Source organism: Vidua chalybeata, chromosome 14, assembly GCF_026979565.1.
Source record: "Vidua chalybeata isolate OUT-0048 chromosome 14, bVidCha1 merged haplotype, whole genome shotgun sequence".
Classification (NCBI taxonomy): Eukaryota; Metazoa; Chordata; class Aves; order Passeriformes; family Viduidae; genus Vidua; species Vidua chalybeata.
Genome location: NC_071543.1, coordinates 8,007,991 through 8,023,698, shown reverse-complemented (window position 1 = coordinate 8,023,698; position 15,708 = coordinate 8,007,991). Strand labels below are relative to the sequence as shown.

Sequence of the window (15,708 nt, the reverse complement as noted above, 5' to 3'; positions counted from 1 at the left end):
ACATCTTCCAGAGATGCTGGGACAACATAGTTCAGTTCAGCTTGAGCTAGGTCTTTTCAGTGAAATGAAAAATGTGGGACACTGGGGTGTATGTGGGACACCAGTTTTCATCTCTTAAATCCTACATTGTATCCACAACTTTTCTCTCCTCCTGTGCCAAGGTGAATTACCCCTGTACCTGCCATTGTCCAAGTAGACAGCTTGGGTTACTCAGGAATCACAGAATCACAGTCAGTGAGGTTGGAAAAGACCTCTGAGATCACAGAGTCTAGCCTTGGACTGATCACTACCTTGTCCTCTAGACCATGGCACTAAGTGCCATTCCAGTCATTTCTTGAGCATCTCCAGGGATGGTGACTCTACCATCTCTATGGGCAGCCCACTCCAATGCTTTGCAACTCTTTGTATGAAGAAATTCCTCCTGATGTCCATCCTGAACTTTCCTGGAACAGCTTGAGTCCATGTCCTCTTGTCCTGTCACTAAAGTGGCACCAACAGACTTTGCAGAGGAACAAGCCAGGATAGGAGGGCAAACACAAGATGCACTGTGCTGTAATACTTTGCCTCCAAGGAAAAAGCTCCTCTGTTCATGTCCTGAGGCAGCTGAGAGACCTTGGCTAAGAGCAAGGGCCAAACCAACCCCAAACCAGCAGCAGTGGGCTAGAACCCTTCCTTTCTTGATCTGCGCAGCATAAAGATGTCACAAAAATGAAGTGACTTGCTTGAGACTCTGCAGAACATCAGTGACAGCATTGAGCACTGACTCTGCTGAGTCAAATGAGTGCTTATGCTGCAAAGCACAGTGCTGCTTCATAGGCCTTCCATCAGCTCATTACATGTTAGTAGCAATGACTGTTTTTATCTAGTCAGAGCCAATGAACCTTAGACTACTTTGAAGGAGGGCTACATTACATGGGAGTTACAGTATGATGGAGTTGTCCAAGAACATTTTAAGTTGAATATATTTGATATTATGCAGAAATAAAAAGACTGCAGGTGGCTGCTCTCTTCGCTTCACCTCTTGACTTTTGGACTGTGCTGCTATAGATGATTTTCAAACACTCCTATGCTGGGACATCAGACAATGGAAAGCTGCCCAGATACAACTTGTGTCCTACTGGGAGGAGAAGAAATGTCCATCTTCATGTTCAGCTTCTCTGTGCATGACTATTTCGTTCTGGCCAACAGAAATGAAAAAGAAATAAACAAAAGAACTACACTTTCAGTAAAAGCTCCTACTTGTTAGAACAAAGGCCTTTGAGCAATGTTAGTAATAAACAATAAGCAACTGAATGACTGTCAGAAAAAACCATTTGCAATTGTGGAAATACATTACTGTGAATTAGGCGGGTTTTTAGCTGATCTACCTAAAAATGCATGGTTTATGCATTGAGTTTTCTTTTCTTTTAGTACTGCTAGAGGAGAGGGACTGAGAAAAACTGGTTTGCATTGCTTTTTTAAAAATTATTCTCATCAATTTCATGTGCTTTTATCATGCTTAATTGTAGGGATAATTTTAAGTTTTTATGAAAACTTCTCATATTAGACTAATCCAATCTAGACATTGATTTCAGTGCCATTGGAACTTTCTTAAATAGTTTCCAGAAAGGTTTCTTTCATCACTGGTAAACTTGGACAGCAGACAAATGAAATGGATGAAAAATATGTATTTAGAGCATGCCATGTAAGAAAGGGATCTCAGTGCAGCAGCCTGTCACCAAGATATTTACTTTTGAAGTAGTTATTTTTTTAGAAAATACTTAACTTGCTGTAAAATGTATTACTAGAGAAAAGCTTCAAAGCTAAACATTCATCCCTCCCAGTTTTGCTTATTTGATAAAGACAGGATTCTTAACATAATGATATGGTGGAACTGATTATGTAAAATAGCTTTTTGGCAATTAATATTTGAGTGAATGTCTTCTCTAAAATGAAATCATAATGGATCTTTGTTGCACTATCAGATTTCCTAAAAAGACTGTTTAACTAAGCTTCTGTATGAACAAAACAATAAAAAACAAGTGTGAAATGCTTATCATTTTAGGACTTTCCTGCTGTGGAAAATCAGTCTCTTTGCTCGTATTGGGGCAGATTTCTCTGTAATTCCCAATGTTTTATTTTTAAATATTTTAATGTAACCAGTGCATTTTCACTGTGATCATAAGGTTTCATTATTATTTTTAAGGAGTTAAGAGAGAGAGTGGTATTTTCACATGGATTTGCAACAAACTTTGATGAGTTCCAGAAAAGTGACTGTTATACAAATATATGAGGAATGAAAAGGACTTGTTATCTTTAACAAGGGCTTGATTGGATATAATAAAAGTTCCTTGTTAATTTACTGAAGTTAGCAGTTATGCTGGTAATGAATTTATAATCAACAACATTTGATCTTCTGCGGAAGCTTTTACCCCTTTCTCCCCCTCAAAAGGTTTCTGGAGAGAGTCCAGATAATTTCCTTTAATAAGGATTAAAACTTTAAAGGAGTGTTGCTTTATAGTGACCCTTTTTGGCAGTTTATCAGAACACTTATGCAGCTGGTAAATGTAACTACAAAATTCTGAGCAGGGATGACTACTTTTCCTTAAAGAAATCTTTCCTCTCCCCTCCCTGCCATGGGCAGCACATTGTTTACAGCAACACTGACAAAATAAAGAATCGCAAAATTGAGTTACGTGAACAGGAAGGCTTTGATTCTATGGGAATAGCTCCAAAAAATGTCTTGTGTAATGCATGTTAAATGAAGCCATTATCCTAGAACTTTGAAATAAGTCTATCCAAATAGACATGACCTGTTTTTTAAAAATAATTATATTCCATTTAAAGTTCTGAGAAATTGTCTGTGTTTTTAACATGAATTAGGACTGACATTCACATGCGTCTCACACAAAGCCTATTGAAGTGTTGTGCTGCATTTGTAGAGAAGTTTTGCTATTGACTCATTTTGATTTTACAGTCCTTGTTACAAACTGGTATTATTAGAATCAGTGCTTTACTGGGGAAGTGGCTGTATGTCTGTTGTTGTTTTGTTATTTTTTTTAAGTCTCTCAATCACCTCTGTATTTCTTTAAGTTCCAGCCCCTGCCAGGTACTATCCTGGTCAATGGGAGTGAGCACCAATAGAGCCACAGATGGGCAGGGTAGACAGACAGCCCATATAATCCATCCTCTGCTGCTTTTATAAGTCTATAAAAATGCAATAAAGAAAAGAGTCTCATTAGGTAGAGGCAGGGGGCTGATCGATTTGCAGGCCACACTCAGTTTATAGCTGCCTTCTGTGTGAAAGTCCACCTTAGAGTGTGAGTTTACTCTGTTTGACATGGCTTGTTTAGTTAGACTTAATTTACTTCTGGTAATGTTGAGCATTATTGATGTTTTTGTGGTGATTTTCACTCCAATTTGGCACCTAAGAATGGACCCACTGTCATTTCACTCAGTAGAAATAAAACCCCTTAAGCCAGAGGTCAAGAGAAAAGCTGAGTGAAAAGCTCCTAACCAAGTGTGAGTTGTCTGGAAGGCAGGAGCTGTTTAGTTGAAAGGGAAACTTAATGTCAAAGTTCTCATTTCAACTCCTGTGTGTTTTTCTCCATTGCAACAAACACCACCTCCAAATACTGAAAGAGGCTAAAAGAAAAAGATTTTGTACATAATCTCAAGGCAAACCATTTTTTATTTTGTTATAGGAGTCTTTCCAGAGGAGAGTTTTTAACCATAAAAAAAAGAGCATATGATTTTTTAAATTAGAGTTCATTTTAAATCTCTCTGTGGGGCTGGGAGAGCTGGCTGAAGCAGTGCTGAATTTTTTTTTTTCAAACCAGACCTGTTTTTGTCAGCATTGCCAAAGGCTGCTGCAGGTGGATTCAGGGAGAGAGGCAAATGTGATGCCCATTACCAGTGTATTTTTTGGGAATCCCACCTAAATAAATGATGACAAATTCCTAAATGTGAACTGTTGATCCAGTCTTATGGAACTGTTGAGATTTTTTATTTGTTGATATTTTTATTCATTTATTTAATATTTCGGTAAATCAAATTAACCTTTTTTCAACTATGTCCTGTGTCTTTAAGTTCTGGTGATTGTTGTTCTGCATGAAATGTTTTCCTTTTATAATTTTATAAGTTGCTATCTCTAAGTTTTGTTATTGAGTCATAGAACGGGTTGGATTAGAAGGGACCTTAATGTGTCTGTCATTTGGATAGCTGGAAGTTGTCACCATTTACATTCAGATTTTAATGCTTTTCTTTCTAATGACTGTCTAATAGCTTGTCTTTAACCTTAAGAGAGTCAAATAAGAAAATGAGCAAACTTAAAAATAGGTAACTGTTCTTCCCTTAATGATTTGCTAAATTTTATCATCATACCAAAACAGATCTGAGTCTTGAGTTCAGTCAGACAATTCCAGTTACCATTATAAAACCTTCCACAATGTTTGAAGTTATTAAAGTCCATTGGGAATGTCTATCTGGCTTTTTAGTTCAATCTCTATAATTATTATTGCTGTTGTTGTTATTACTGTTACTATTGCTGTTGTTTTTGTCTTCCTTCCCCCCCACTTCCTTTTCATTCAAACAAACACACAGGTGACTCCCATGTGATGCAGTGAACCATACAACTCATCCCTGCTCTTTGATACTATGTATTACCCCCACAGAGCTCATTCTTCAAAGCCATTGCCTGGGTTTGAGGAGCCGGTTTCTGTTAATTTTAATGGGGATTAGACATCCTTTCCCTAAGGCAGCTTTGAAAAATATCCACCAGATTCTTTATGGCTCTTCTTGGAGGCTACGAAATGTTTACCTAGTTATACAGCCACATTTCTATTTCATTTCTACTGGGTCCTCTAAATGGCACAGTTTCAAAGGGATTAGTGGATTATCATTTTTGCATGCAAGGAAAAATGATACCTTATTTTTTGAATTGTAACAATCAGTTTATACTCTGTTCTCTTCTGGAGAACACTGACAGCATTCTTCAGAAAACTGATTTCTTTCCATCCTTCTCTGAATGATGTATTTAGAACATGTGTCACCTTAAATATGCAGGCTTTCAAAACAAAATTGCTAAGTGAGTGGGAGGGAAGAGGAGAATTACCTTATCCAACAGAACCAAAAAGCAGCAAACCCAAACGTATTTTCCATTCATTGACACACATTCCCCAGCAGCAGCCTGGATTCCCTTTCTCAAGCACTGCTACCCTATCTGAAAAGATTCTGGGAAATAATAAAAGCAAACCTCAACTCTTATGTTAGGCAGATACTTAGAAGAGTCCGCTCTGCAAACATTTCCTTTGAAAAAAGTAAGAAGTTCATCATGGAAATAAATAGAAGTGTTCTTCGTTATAGCAACATGGATGGCTGCTAAATTGCATTTAAATTGTCCTTGTTTAATTTATGTTATGTGCTGTCTGCCTTGTATATATCCCTTAGTTATGTTTTTGTCAGTTGTGTTTCTTTAAATGCATTATAAATTTGTGTTTCCCTCATAAACCAGTCTCAAACAGGGCATCTGTACTGGAAACTGGTTTTAGTGACTTGACACTTTGGTTCTTTTATGTTGTGAAACAAGTTTTAATTTTCTTAACATAGGCCAGGCATGGTACATAAACCTCTACCCCCCTCAGGGAGGCTTTTATGTTTGACTCCTTTAGTGGCAAAGCTTTTGAATTTCTCCCCTTGATTGACTTGATTATGATCTTCCAAGTATATATCCTTCATGCTGGTGAATTCCTGGTAGGGATCCTCAAAGGAGTTTACAAGCTGCAATACTAGATGAAACAGAAGAATTAAATTATCCTTGCAAAAGCTGCTACTAGTGAAATTAGGAAGTTGAATATTAGTGCTGCAGATTTATTTATTCTTTGCGTGTCTAGTTTTAGATAACAGGGAAAGATTAATTTTTAAAGAACAGGTGCTCTGAGATTTCTGCCAGGTGACTGAATCTGCACAACCAGAACCCAATTTGAAAGTGTAGGACAAAACCCCTGCAAACATTGTTCTGGCTTACTCTGCTCTGGAGCTTTGTTAATGCTGGGATGGAGTGGATCTAACCATGCTTGATAGAGGTCTTCTCCTCACTTAGGAGGAAATTGTTGGTAGAATCTCACAGCTAGATTGAGCAGCTACTCCAACAGTCCATAAGTGAATTGTGTAGCCACCATCTTACAACTCTGAAGAAAACCATTTGGCCAGAAAGGATCCTGCTTATATGCATGGCAGGCAATGCTTCTGTCTTGTGCTGCTCAACATGCTTCATCAGAAGAGGCTGGATTTTGCCCTGGGAGATATTTTCAAGTTCTTGCAGGTCATTGCTGCCCAGAGTCCATTTGTCTGTAAGCATTACACACAAGAAGGCAGCTCAGGTGTGGGTGTGTTTCGCCCCCCTTACTTCTTGCCTGCAGTTTATATGGTGCCATTTGGTCTGGGATATCCCTTGGATCAGTTGGGGTCAGCTGCCCCAGCCCTGTCTCCTCCCAGCTCCTTGTGCACCCCCAGCCTCTTGCTGATGTGGAACAGAAAAGGCCTTGACTGTGTGTCAGCACTGCTCAGCAATAAGGAAAACATCCCTGAATTATCAACATTGTTTCCAGCAGAAATCCAAACCACAGCTTCATACCAGCTACTATGGAGAAAATTTAACTCTACCCCAGCCAAAACCAGCGCAGTAAGAAAAGAGAACTAAGTGGAGAAAGGCAGGATGAATATAATACTTCTCAAAAACTTTTTTTTTCTTTTTTTCTTGTCGGAAAACTGCAGTTGGGGCTTTTTCAAAAATTGGCATAGGATGGACAAGGCATTAAGAGAGAACTGGAAGGGCAGGCAGGAGAGATAGAGGTATAACTTTCCTTAAAACAGGCATAAATTAAGGAATGGAGATCTATATGTATAAATTCTTTTATAAACATGTAAAATAGAAATAACACAGAAATGCACATACAGGAAAGCATGACTCCCTCAGTGCAGAGTTCTCCCTTCCTCCTACACTTTAAGAGCTTTAAGGCTCTCAGCTGTCATTTGTCATTGGAGCTGGCTGAAAATCTTCCAAATTTTATGAAAACTATCATAACCTTTTTTCCTGACTTGACAAATAAAAGGATGTTTTTTCAGGGTGGGGAGTAGTGTTATTATCTGTAGTGAAAGCAAGTTTATTTTTTTAAAACTGTTTTAATGGTAGTTGTTTCTATTTTGGTAGATCTGTGTATGGAAACTGATGCCAGAATGCTAACACTGCATACTGCCAGAAATCAGTTCAGATTTTCTTCTTTCTCGCTGTCACATTATAAAAATGATTAGGGGTTTAAATACTGATTTTCCTATTCACATAAGTTTCTAATCTATTTTTAACACTCTGGATTCCTGTGTGTGGTCTCCTGCCACAGTGGTTTTGAAGACTGCTGGCAGAAGAGACTTTCTTTTTTACCAGCTTTGAATTTGCTGCTATTCTCTAGATCAAAGAAGGAGAAAGGCACAGTTTTGTTAAGATCTCAGGGTGTAGGTGTTCCTGGTGGTAACTGTTTCACTTGAACATAGTGAGATGCTTACATCACATCCATACCTGTTGTCCTGGGGATTCTCTTACTGACTTTTGCTGTGTACTGAGGCAAATGCACACTGAAGAGAGCTGGGATCATTCTTCCTCCCAAATCAAAGGTGATTAATTCTATAATTGATTCCAAATGAAAATCTAATGACATATCTAATACACAGTTGTATGTATCTAATATCTAAGAACATATCTAATACAGAGCTGTATTTTCAGATGCCAGGATTAATAAATGATTTTGAATTACATAAAAATAACTTCAGAGGGAAAACTCTTCCATTAGCCAAATTTTTTTTAAATTTGCAAGACAGAGAAATGGATGGCATGAGAAAATATTTTTCTGTGCACTTTCTGGTGATGTTCTGATGTTTATAGAGCTCCATAGATAATTTTGGATCCCCCAAATGAAATCAAATGACCCAGATAGATTCTGGGATTTGCATTTTTGGAGTGAGACCACAATGAGGTTTGAGATGTCTTGTTTGTTTTTTTCAGCATGTGCTGGGTATCATCTGCTTGAGACCAGTGAAACGTGAGCTGTGAGAGCTGGGGCATGGCCCAGTATAGCTCTTATGGTAGGACTGGCAGATATCTGCCCTTCTCCCCAAGGCACCGTGCCATTGCTATGCCGTATATATTGGCATTTGTGAACACTTTAGGGAATAGTTTTTTCTGTTGTGACCAGTTGTGCGGCTGTGAATATTTCACAGTCCACTCTCATGGCTGTGGTGGGGGAAGCATGTTTGGAAATCAGGTTCGTGCTCCCATGTGCCAGACATGGGAGCTAAGACCACAGGTTGCACAAAAGCAAGCAATGAAGTGCTGCACAGGAAACTGCTCAAGAATTTGCAAAGTAAATCAACCATACCTGTGCAGCAAGACACAAGAGAAGACTGGTATGGTAGTTCTTTTACCTTTTCTTTTCCATTACAGAGCTTTCCCTCATGTGTGCCATCTGCACAACTGTTAAAGTTTTGCTTCCTTCCTTCTCACCATCTCCTATCAGGAGTGAATGTTCATGTCTCAAAAGGGCAGATCTGGGGAAAGCAGACTAACTGCTTACAAACAGCCAGCTCTCTAAAACCACAGGTGTATTGTAGGAGTTTCAGTCATTGCTTTGCCTCATTTTATTTCTCCTTTTATTTTTCAGGCTTTTTAACAGCAGCCCTTGCCAATCAGATGAGACAAAAAACCCCACACTGCTCTCCTATAGCCTTTGGCATTTCTGAGTTGGTGGCCAAAACTAATTGAATTTGTGGAAGGAGAAAATAATGAGGAAAAATGCAGATTAGGTAAGGGAAAACCTTCAGGGACTGGGCTAGAATATAGATGAAGCAAGCAGGATCCTGGGAATGACAGCTCTGGAATGGCTTTGACTTTTTTAATGAGTGGAAATTGAAAAATACATATTTATTATCACCTCGTTTAATGACGTAACTTGTTAACAATATAACTGTCACCTCGAGCCACTTTCCTGAACAGCAGGACAGGCCTATGGGACTGGTACCTCCACACTGTACAATGTGACACCACACTTTCTCCCTTCAGCTATGCTCATTATTTTTGGCAGAAGTTTATTCAAAAAGACCATCCATCACCACTGCCTTTTCACTGAAATGGTCAACTGCATAATTAAGATGTTTGAAAAGGAATGTTCATTGCAGTCTGAGGGGCAGAGGAACTGAAAAGCAAGGAGAAATTATAAACCCAGGGAAAATGATAATAGCAGGAGTGATAGGGCAGGGAATGAGAGTGAATGGTGTAGGGTTGAGGCTGCTGGGCAGCACAACAGGCTGAATGCAAAACAAGAACACAGATTCAGGAGTAATCTGTACTGAATAGGAGAAATATCAAATTGATCCACAGTGAACATGAGATTGAATTAGCTGTAGTGGTGACATAGTGCCTTGCCCTGGTTGTGCCTGTTTAGGGCAAATTTGGGAGGGAACTTTCAAAGGGGCCTCTCTAAAAAACAGATTCAAGCAGCCCCTCCCCCAACTGGTTCAGGAAAATAGTTCCTTGGAGAAAAACGGAAAAAAACTCTTTATTTGACAAGCAAAGTATTCACAAGCATAAAAAATGAATACTATGAAACAATAAAACCTCTCGCTGTTCTGAAGAGATGGCAAATTCAGAAAGTCCTTGTGGTGGGGTCTAGCTCGGCTCGCTCAGTCCCTTATCAGTCCCTCCTGCGCTGGCAAATGCCACGTCCTGGGCCCTGGTGGGCCACAGGTGTGAGCTCCCAGTGCTTTTCTGGGTTTTCAGTCCAGAGCAGAGCTGGTCAGTTCCAAGAACAAGAAAAGCCACAGACCAGGGAACTTCTCTGCCTCAGCTAGCTAAAAAAAACTGACTAGAAAGCAAAGGAGAGCTCTGTCCCACTGTCTGTCCGTGCTGCAGACAGCACAGTCCAGGAGCAGGAACGTGTGGGAGCCAGTGCAGTTTCTGCAGACAAACTGCGCGCTTCTTCTGCCCCCTTTGCTCTCGGAACCGGTCTGAGCGGTGCAGAACTCAATATCCAGCATAAACAGAACAGACACCTGGGGATACCAGCATCATAAAGTCACCCCAGGACACATGGGGATTCTATAGTGCTACAGCCTCTGCTAAGTCACATGGATGAAACATATACTCCACAGAGCTGCCTTCAAGTACAGTAGTCCCCCTATTCCCCCCTGGTACATCTGCCTCTCATATAATAATTAATAGGTTTTTAGAATTTCTTTAATTCTTTCTTGTTGGATTTATCAGAAACATATTGGTATCTTTTGATAAGAAGATTCCTGTTTCATTGAGTAAATGAATGTTTGAATAAAAACTCAACATAGTAATTACATAACTGTCCACCGTGGTACTGGATTACTTTTGTAGTTCTCTTCCCCCCATCCCTGATCTCAGTGGGGCAGGTGAGCTGAATCTTTCAGATGTGGCATGGACAGGTGCTCCTGTAGTGTGTCACCGCTGTGAGAGCAGGTTCTGTGTGATGGGCAATGGGATCTGATGGTGGAGACTTCCAGAGGAAAGCAGGATGAGAAAGTCCTTGGACTTCAGCTCTCACAGGGTACCACAGAGATCCTCTCCTGATGTAATACATTGACTGTTGGTTTTCTTCCTGTGCTTACGGATTGTACGTGGAAAGCTTTCATAGTGGCAGTATGTTTAGCTTTTAAACAAAGACATGTGTCATTACTATTATTGTGTCTTATTCTGTACAACTTTCTAGGATTCTTGGACTCTCTTTTTCCATATATGTGGGTAGGCTCAGAGTGTTTACTTGGCTACCATTTATCTGATTCCTGGGACCAATTAAAATAGGGTGTATTTCAAAACAGTCACCTTCTGTTGGGCAAAGGAGAAATTACTGGTAAATCCTTCAAAAAGAGAAAGCTTTAACCCTTTGGTCCGTTAAAACCCAGTTCCCGTTGGTGCTAACTTCCCTTTCATTGAAAGATAATGAACCTTCACTTCTGTTCTGCGTCCTCACCTTCAGCGTGGGTTCTCTGCATAGCTCCCGTCAGGATCAATTATCTGGGGGGTCAATTATCTAGCAGGAGAGGCCCCCGAGAGCAGAGACTATTGCTTAATTGTTACTGTGGGATCCTTGGGCAGTGTGCACTTCTGGGGCTCATTTACAATTCTAACACATCCAGCACGCCCTGCATCGGGAGCCCTGTGAACTGGACAAAAGTTAGAAAGTGGCAGCGCTGTTCCTGGCCAAAAGCTCATTAAGATAGGCATCTCCTGCTAGTGAACATCACACAGATGACACAGACAGCTCACTCCAAATGAGAAACATTCTTTTGTTCTGTCTCACTAGGGCTTTCAGATAAAAAGAATTTGAGGCCAGCTGTGATATGAAGGGAACAGGTTTAAAATAGCTCTCAGGGGCAGTAAATGCTTAATGATCAGATCTTTCATTGCTCTTGGAACATTTGAGGAAACTCAGCCAGCTAAAATTCTTGTTGATTACTTTAACAGAGGCCCTTTGTTCATATTATCATGCAGAATAATTAAACCAATGCAAGCAAATCCTTAGCTATATACATAATTAAAATGTTAGGCTGTGATTAAACAGACAGTATTGGCACAGACAGCGTCTATTCACTTCATAAAAGAGTTCCATCACTACCTTAAGCTTGGTTTTACCCTATTTTAATAATTATTTTGGAAAAATCAGTTGTATTAGGATAGTGGAAGATGACATGTTTCCAGTGAGGAGTTAATGAGATTTTATAATGGAGAAAAAAGATCTAAGCATATCCAAAGTATTTAGCTTATATGGCAGAATTAAAGGTGAAAAAAAAGAGCACAAAATCTGTTTTAACTTACTTAAAAGTTCATTTTGAAGGGGTTATGTCAAATTTTCTCATTTCCTCCCCAGTTTTGCTGTCTCTTATGCAGCAAATCTTCAAATTGAAAAGTTTATGAGGCACCTGAAAGTTTGTCAGAAAGAAAAACCCTTTGATCTATAAAATATTTTATTTGAATGTACTTTCAACTTATTGGACTACCTGTTTTAAGTCAAAAGCTTATTGTCAAACATTACATCATTCTGAGCTCTCCTAAGACATAATTGCCAGTTTTCTTTTGGGATTCTCTCTCAGATGGCAATTACTGACAATAACAGTTATGCTGTTGGCAGGGGCAGACTGACTTTTCACAAGCTTTTTTAGAATTGGGCCAGGACCCTTTGTAAGTTCCCGGGCAGCAGAGATGGAATTTTACAGAGTTTCTCCAAGGAAGGTCATCAAAAGTTCTTAGGAAGCAGATTTTGGCTCTTCTGCTTTTTTGGGTCACAAAATCTTGTTTTACCAGAACTTTTTCACAGTGGAATAGGTGTCCCTAGCTCTGGGACTGGAGGGAAGCTGATAGAGAGGTGACACCTGATAGAAATCAGGTTATTTTGATGCCAGGGAGTAGTTTATAGTTTTCGACCTTTTTTTTTGTTGTTGTTGTTAATATATATTAGGCAACATATTATAGAACAGTAGCAGTGGCTTTAAGGCTGATGGAGGCAGCCCCAGAAAAGATCCTGGGGTTCACCTTGACTCCCTTTCAGGAACTAGACTAGAGCAATCTTTTTTTACAAGCAAGGTCTTTGGATGTGATTTCTGAGATGGAAATAAAAGTTAGTCTGCTGGGTTCAGCCCACTGCCCTGAAGTAAAACTCAAAGTGACAACTGCTCTACTCTCTTTACTAATCCTCTGGGCTAAGCAGTCCCCTGAGAACCTCTGTCTGGAAATCTATTAAGATTTCACAAGTTGTTCAGCAGGAGTAGCAATTAATGATTTGCAATGTCTCTGAAAACTGCAATTTAAAATGAGAACGAGAAGATGAGAAAAGTCTTTCTCCTTTACATTTATAACAGCCAATGTCATATTTTCCCTAATTTTTTTGTGCTCCTTCCTTTGTTGGGTCAGATGTCCCTCTAATGTGCAAATAGACAGATTTGCACAGAATTTGATCTAATAATTTCCTTTGAAATACTACTTGATGTATCTTTTTCTACTTGAATGTCACAAAAACCTTCAGAGACTATTATGTAGATTTCTGGAGAAATATATTTTAAGGGAACTGTGGCAGGCAGTGAGTTTCTGCTATATTTGAGCTGTGTAATCTAAGAATTGAAAACCCCATTAGCCAGTTAGTAAATTCTTGGCTTTGAAAATCTTCCAGCAGACAGATTTTGCTGGAGCTTTATTCTAGAGGTACTGCTCTAGCAGAAGCTCCTTTCAATGTTTTAATCACAGCAGAAAAAAAAGGTCTATTAAGAAATGCAGCCAAAAAAGTCTCTTAAGAAATGCCCTACTTGGTGGAGAGGCCAGGAAAAAGACCTTCAGTTTGCAGTGTTCAGTATTCAAATGCAGTTTTGCAGCTGTCAAGAGTTTCTCTGCTCCTCAATTTTTCTAGGGTTTGCTTAACTTCTTGCTTGAAAAGTATATTTTCCTAGACACTCAATGCATTAATGTGAGCTGCAATCATCATGAGCACAGTGGTTATGATAGTTTTGTCTTAATAAGAGTGATCTCAACATGGACATCATTTCGATGGGGTAAATAATTCCCAACACATGCAGACTATAAAGACACTGGGAGCTTGTTATCGACTGATGTCATGGGAAGAGCCTCGTCTCTTCAGCCAGGACTCATCAGTTTATAAAGGTCTCCAAAAGACATCTGACTTTGAAGTCAGAAGAAAAATCAGGGTGGGAAAAGCTGGTGTAAGTTCTTAAGTCTCTGTGGGCTTTGACCATAATTATCAATAGAATCTTTCAGTTGCTTATGATTGCAAAAGAGACTGTAGGTCAAATTAATAAGAAAACCTGCTTTTTTTTTAGTTTTGTTTGTGAAAACAATCCATAATTTATAAACTTACTGTTTCAAACAAAACAGCAGCTGGAGTTTTATTTCCAGAATTCTGGCACATTTGCTGAAGCTCAAAATCACTCTTTTTTATTTATTTTTTTTTTAATTTTGACTTTGTTATCATAATTTACATAGTGTGAAGTGAGTGAGAAGGGCTACTGGTAGGATTTGGTTGCATAATTGTACACCTGGTTTGCATTAATATAAATGAAGTTAAACTTAGTGAATAATCAGTTCTGATTGTAAACATCCTCTAACGCTTTTTAATGTTGTCATTGGAGTATTTTTGAAAGGACGCCACTGCCTGGCTAGATCTAAACCCAAAGATTTTGTGAGACTTAGCTTATGTGGATTTATAACATGGAACTCAAAGTAAGGGAATATTTTCTAATAGCAGAGAATTGAAAACATGATCTCAGATATGAAAACTCAGCTTTCTGGAACATATCATCTCTTGGAGTTGTATACGTGTCTCTAAGAATATTTTTTTGGTTAACTAAATAACCACATTTAGAATTTAATCTTCCTTTTTCTAGAAAGACCTTTGTGAAGATTGATTAGTTGGTGACTGTTGTCTATTAGGTTATGGATAGCTATGCAGCCATAACTACAAATACTTCTATATAATGTCTTTTTATTTCACTAAGGGAAAAGCTGGCCCAAGAGCTCACTTTTCTTGTTTGATGTTTCTATAACACTTCCCATTCCACCCTAAGTACACTAAGAAAAGTTTGTGTAGAAACTATTTCACTCCCTATTGAACTGCAGCTACCACAAACTGCATTTAGCAGCACAAACCACACTGCCCAACACTTAGTACAGGAAATGAAAAAAAATGCCATGGTAATGTCAAGCTCGATGTGTTAACTGGCTCTTCCCTTTTAGAGATGTGGAACAGAAATGTCCCAGTACATAAACCTAGACTAGACATAACCATCTAGTACATAAACCATCACTAGACTTCTATTTATACCTCTATAATTAGATCTCAAATTCATTGTCCCATCCTAGCTCTTGGCAGAGGAGAGAACTGAGCTGGCAAGAACCAGGCTAGAGCAACAGTTCTTTCTAGGGAACATGAAGTGACTGAGAATCTGTGAAAAGTATAAAATGTACCTTTGGTACACATGAACTTCTAGAGTATACTACAGTGGGTTTAATGCCAGCACAGAATGTATCAGTATGACCCCTTTTTAAAGAGATTGGGATTATTGCTGTTTCCATCAGGAATAGAATACAGTTTTAATTTATTGCGGCCTTGACACACCTGATTTTGTGGTGGTGTGATCCTGGAACAAACAAAGTTTGTTTGAGAGAAAGAGGAATGTAAATCTATAGGAGATAGATTTGATTTTGGTGGAGAGATAACTAGCTATGGGTGCTGTTTGTAGTTGTTAGCTACATGTTATGCTTAGTGAGATGTACTGTCTCTCTTTTGAGCTGAGGTCACTTGAGGACAGACTGAGAGTTTTTACTTTAAGTGGTAGTGCAATCAGGCTCATTGCATTTACTGAATGAACTGGTGTGCCTACATTAAAAACTATTTTGCAGGGTTAAGATCAATTACTTGTTTTTGCTTTGGATGTTTTGCATTCTTGCTCACGGTTGGGTTGGTGTTATGTGAGAAGGGAGGGTTGTGGGTACGTACTCATATACTCATGTAGCTGCAGACATACTTTACCCAAAAAGTAAAACAGTCCAAAACCTCAGATCAAAAGATGAAGACATTTTTTAAATCTCTAACAAAAGCAATAAATGAAAATAAGGATTAACTTTGTCAATTTTCACCCCTCCCTCAATAAATC

At 38.9% G+C, this 15,708-nt stretch overlaps 1 long non-coding RNA gene across 3 annotated transcripts in view; it reads left to right on the top strand.

The window, feature by feature from the left end:
- LOC128795438 (uncharacterized) overlaps positions 1-15,708 on the top strand; it is a 70,413-nt gene that overhangs the window by 44,311 nt on the left and 10,394 nt on the right. For all 3 annotated transcript variants that reach the window (XR_008433542.1, XR_008433540.1, XR_008433541.1), the window contains exon 4: positions 8,691-8,832. This is a non-coding gene — a long non-coding RNA (uncharacterized LOC128795438). The remainder of the gene's footprint in view (positions 1-8,690; positions 8,833-15,708) is intronic.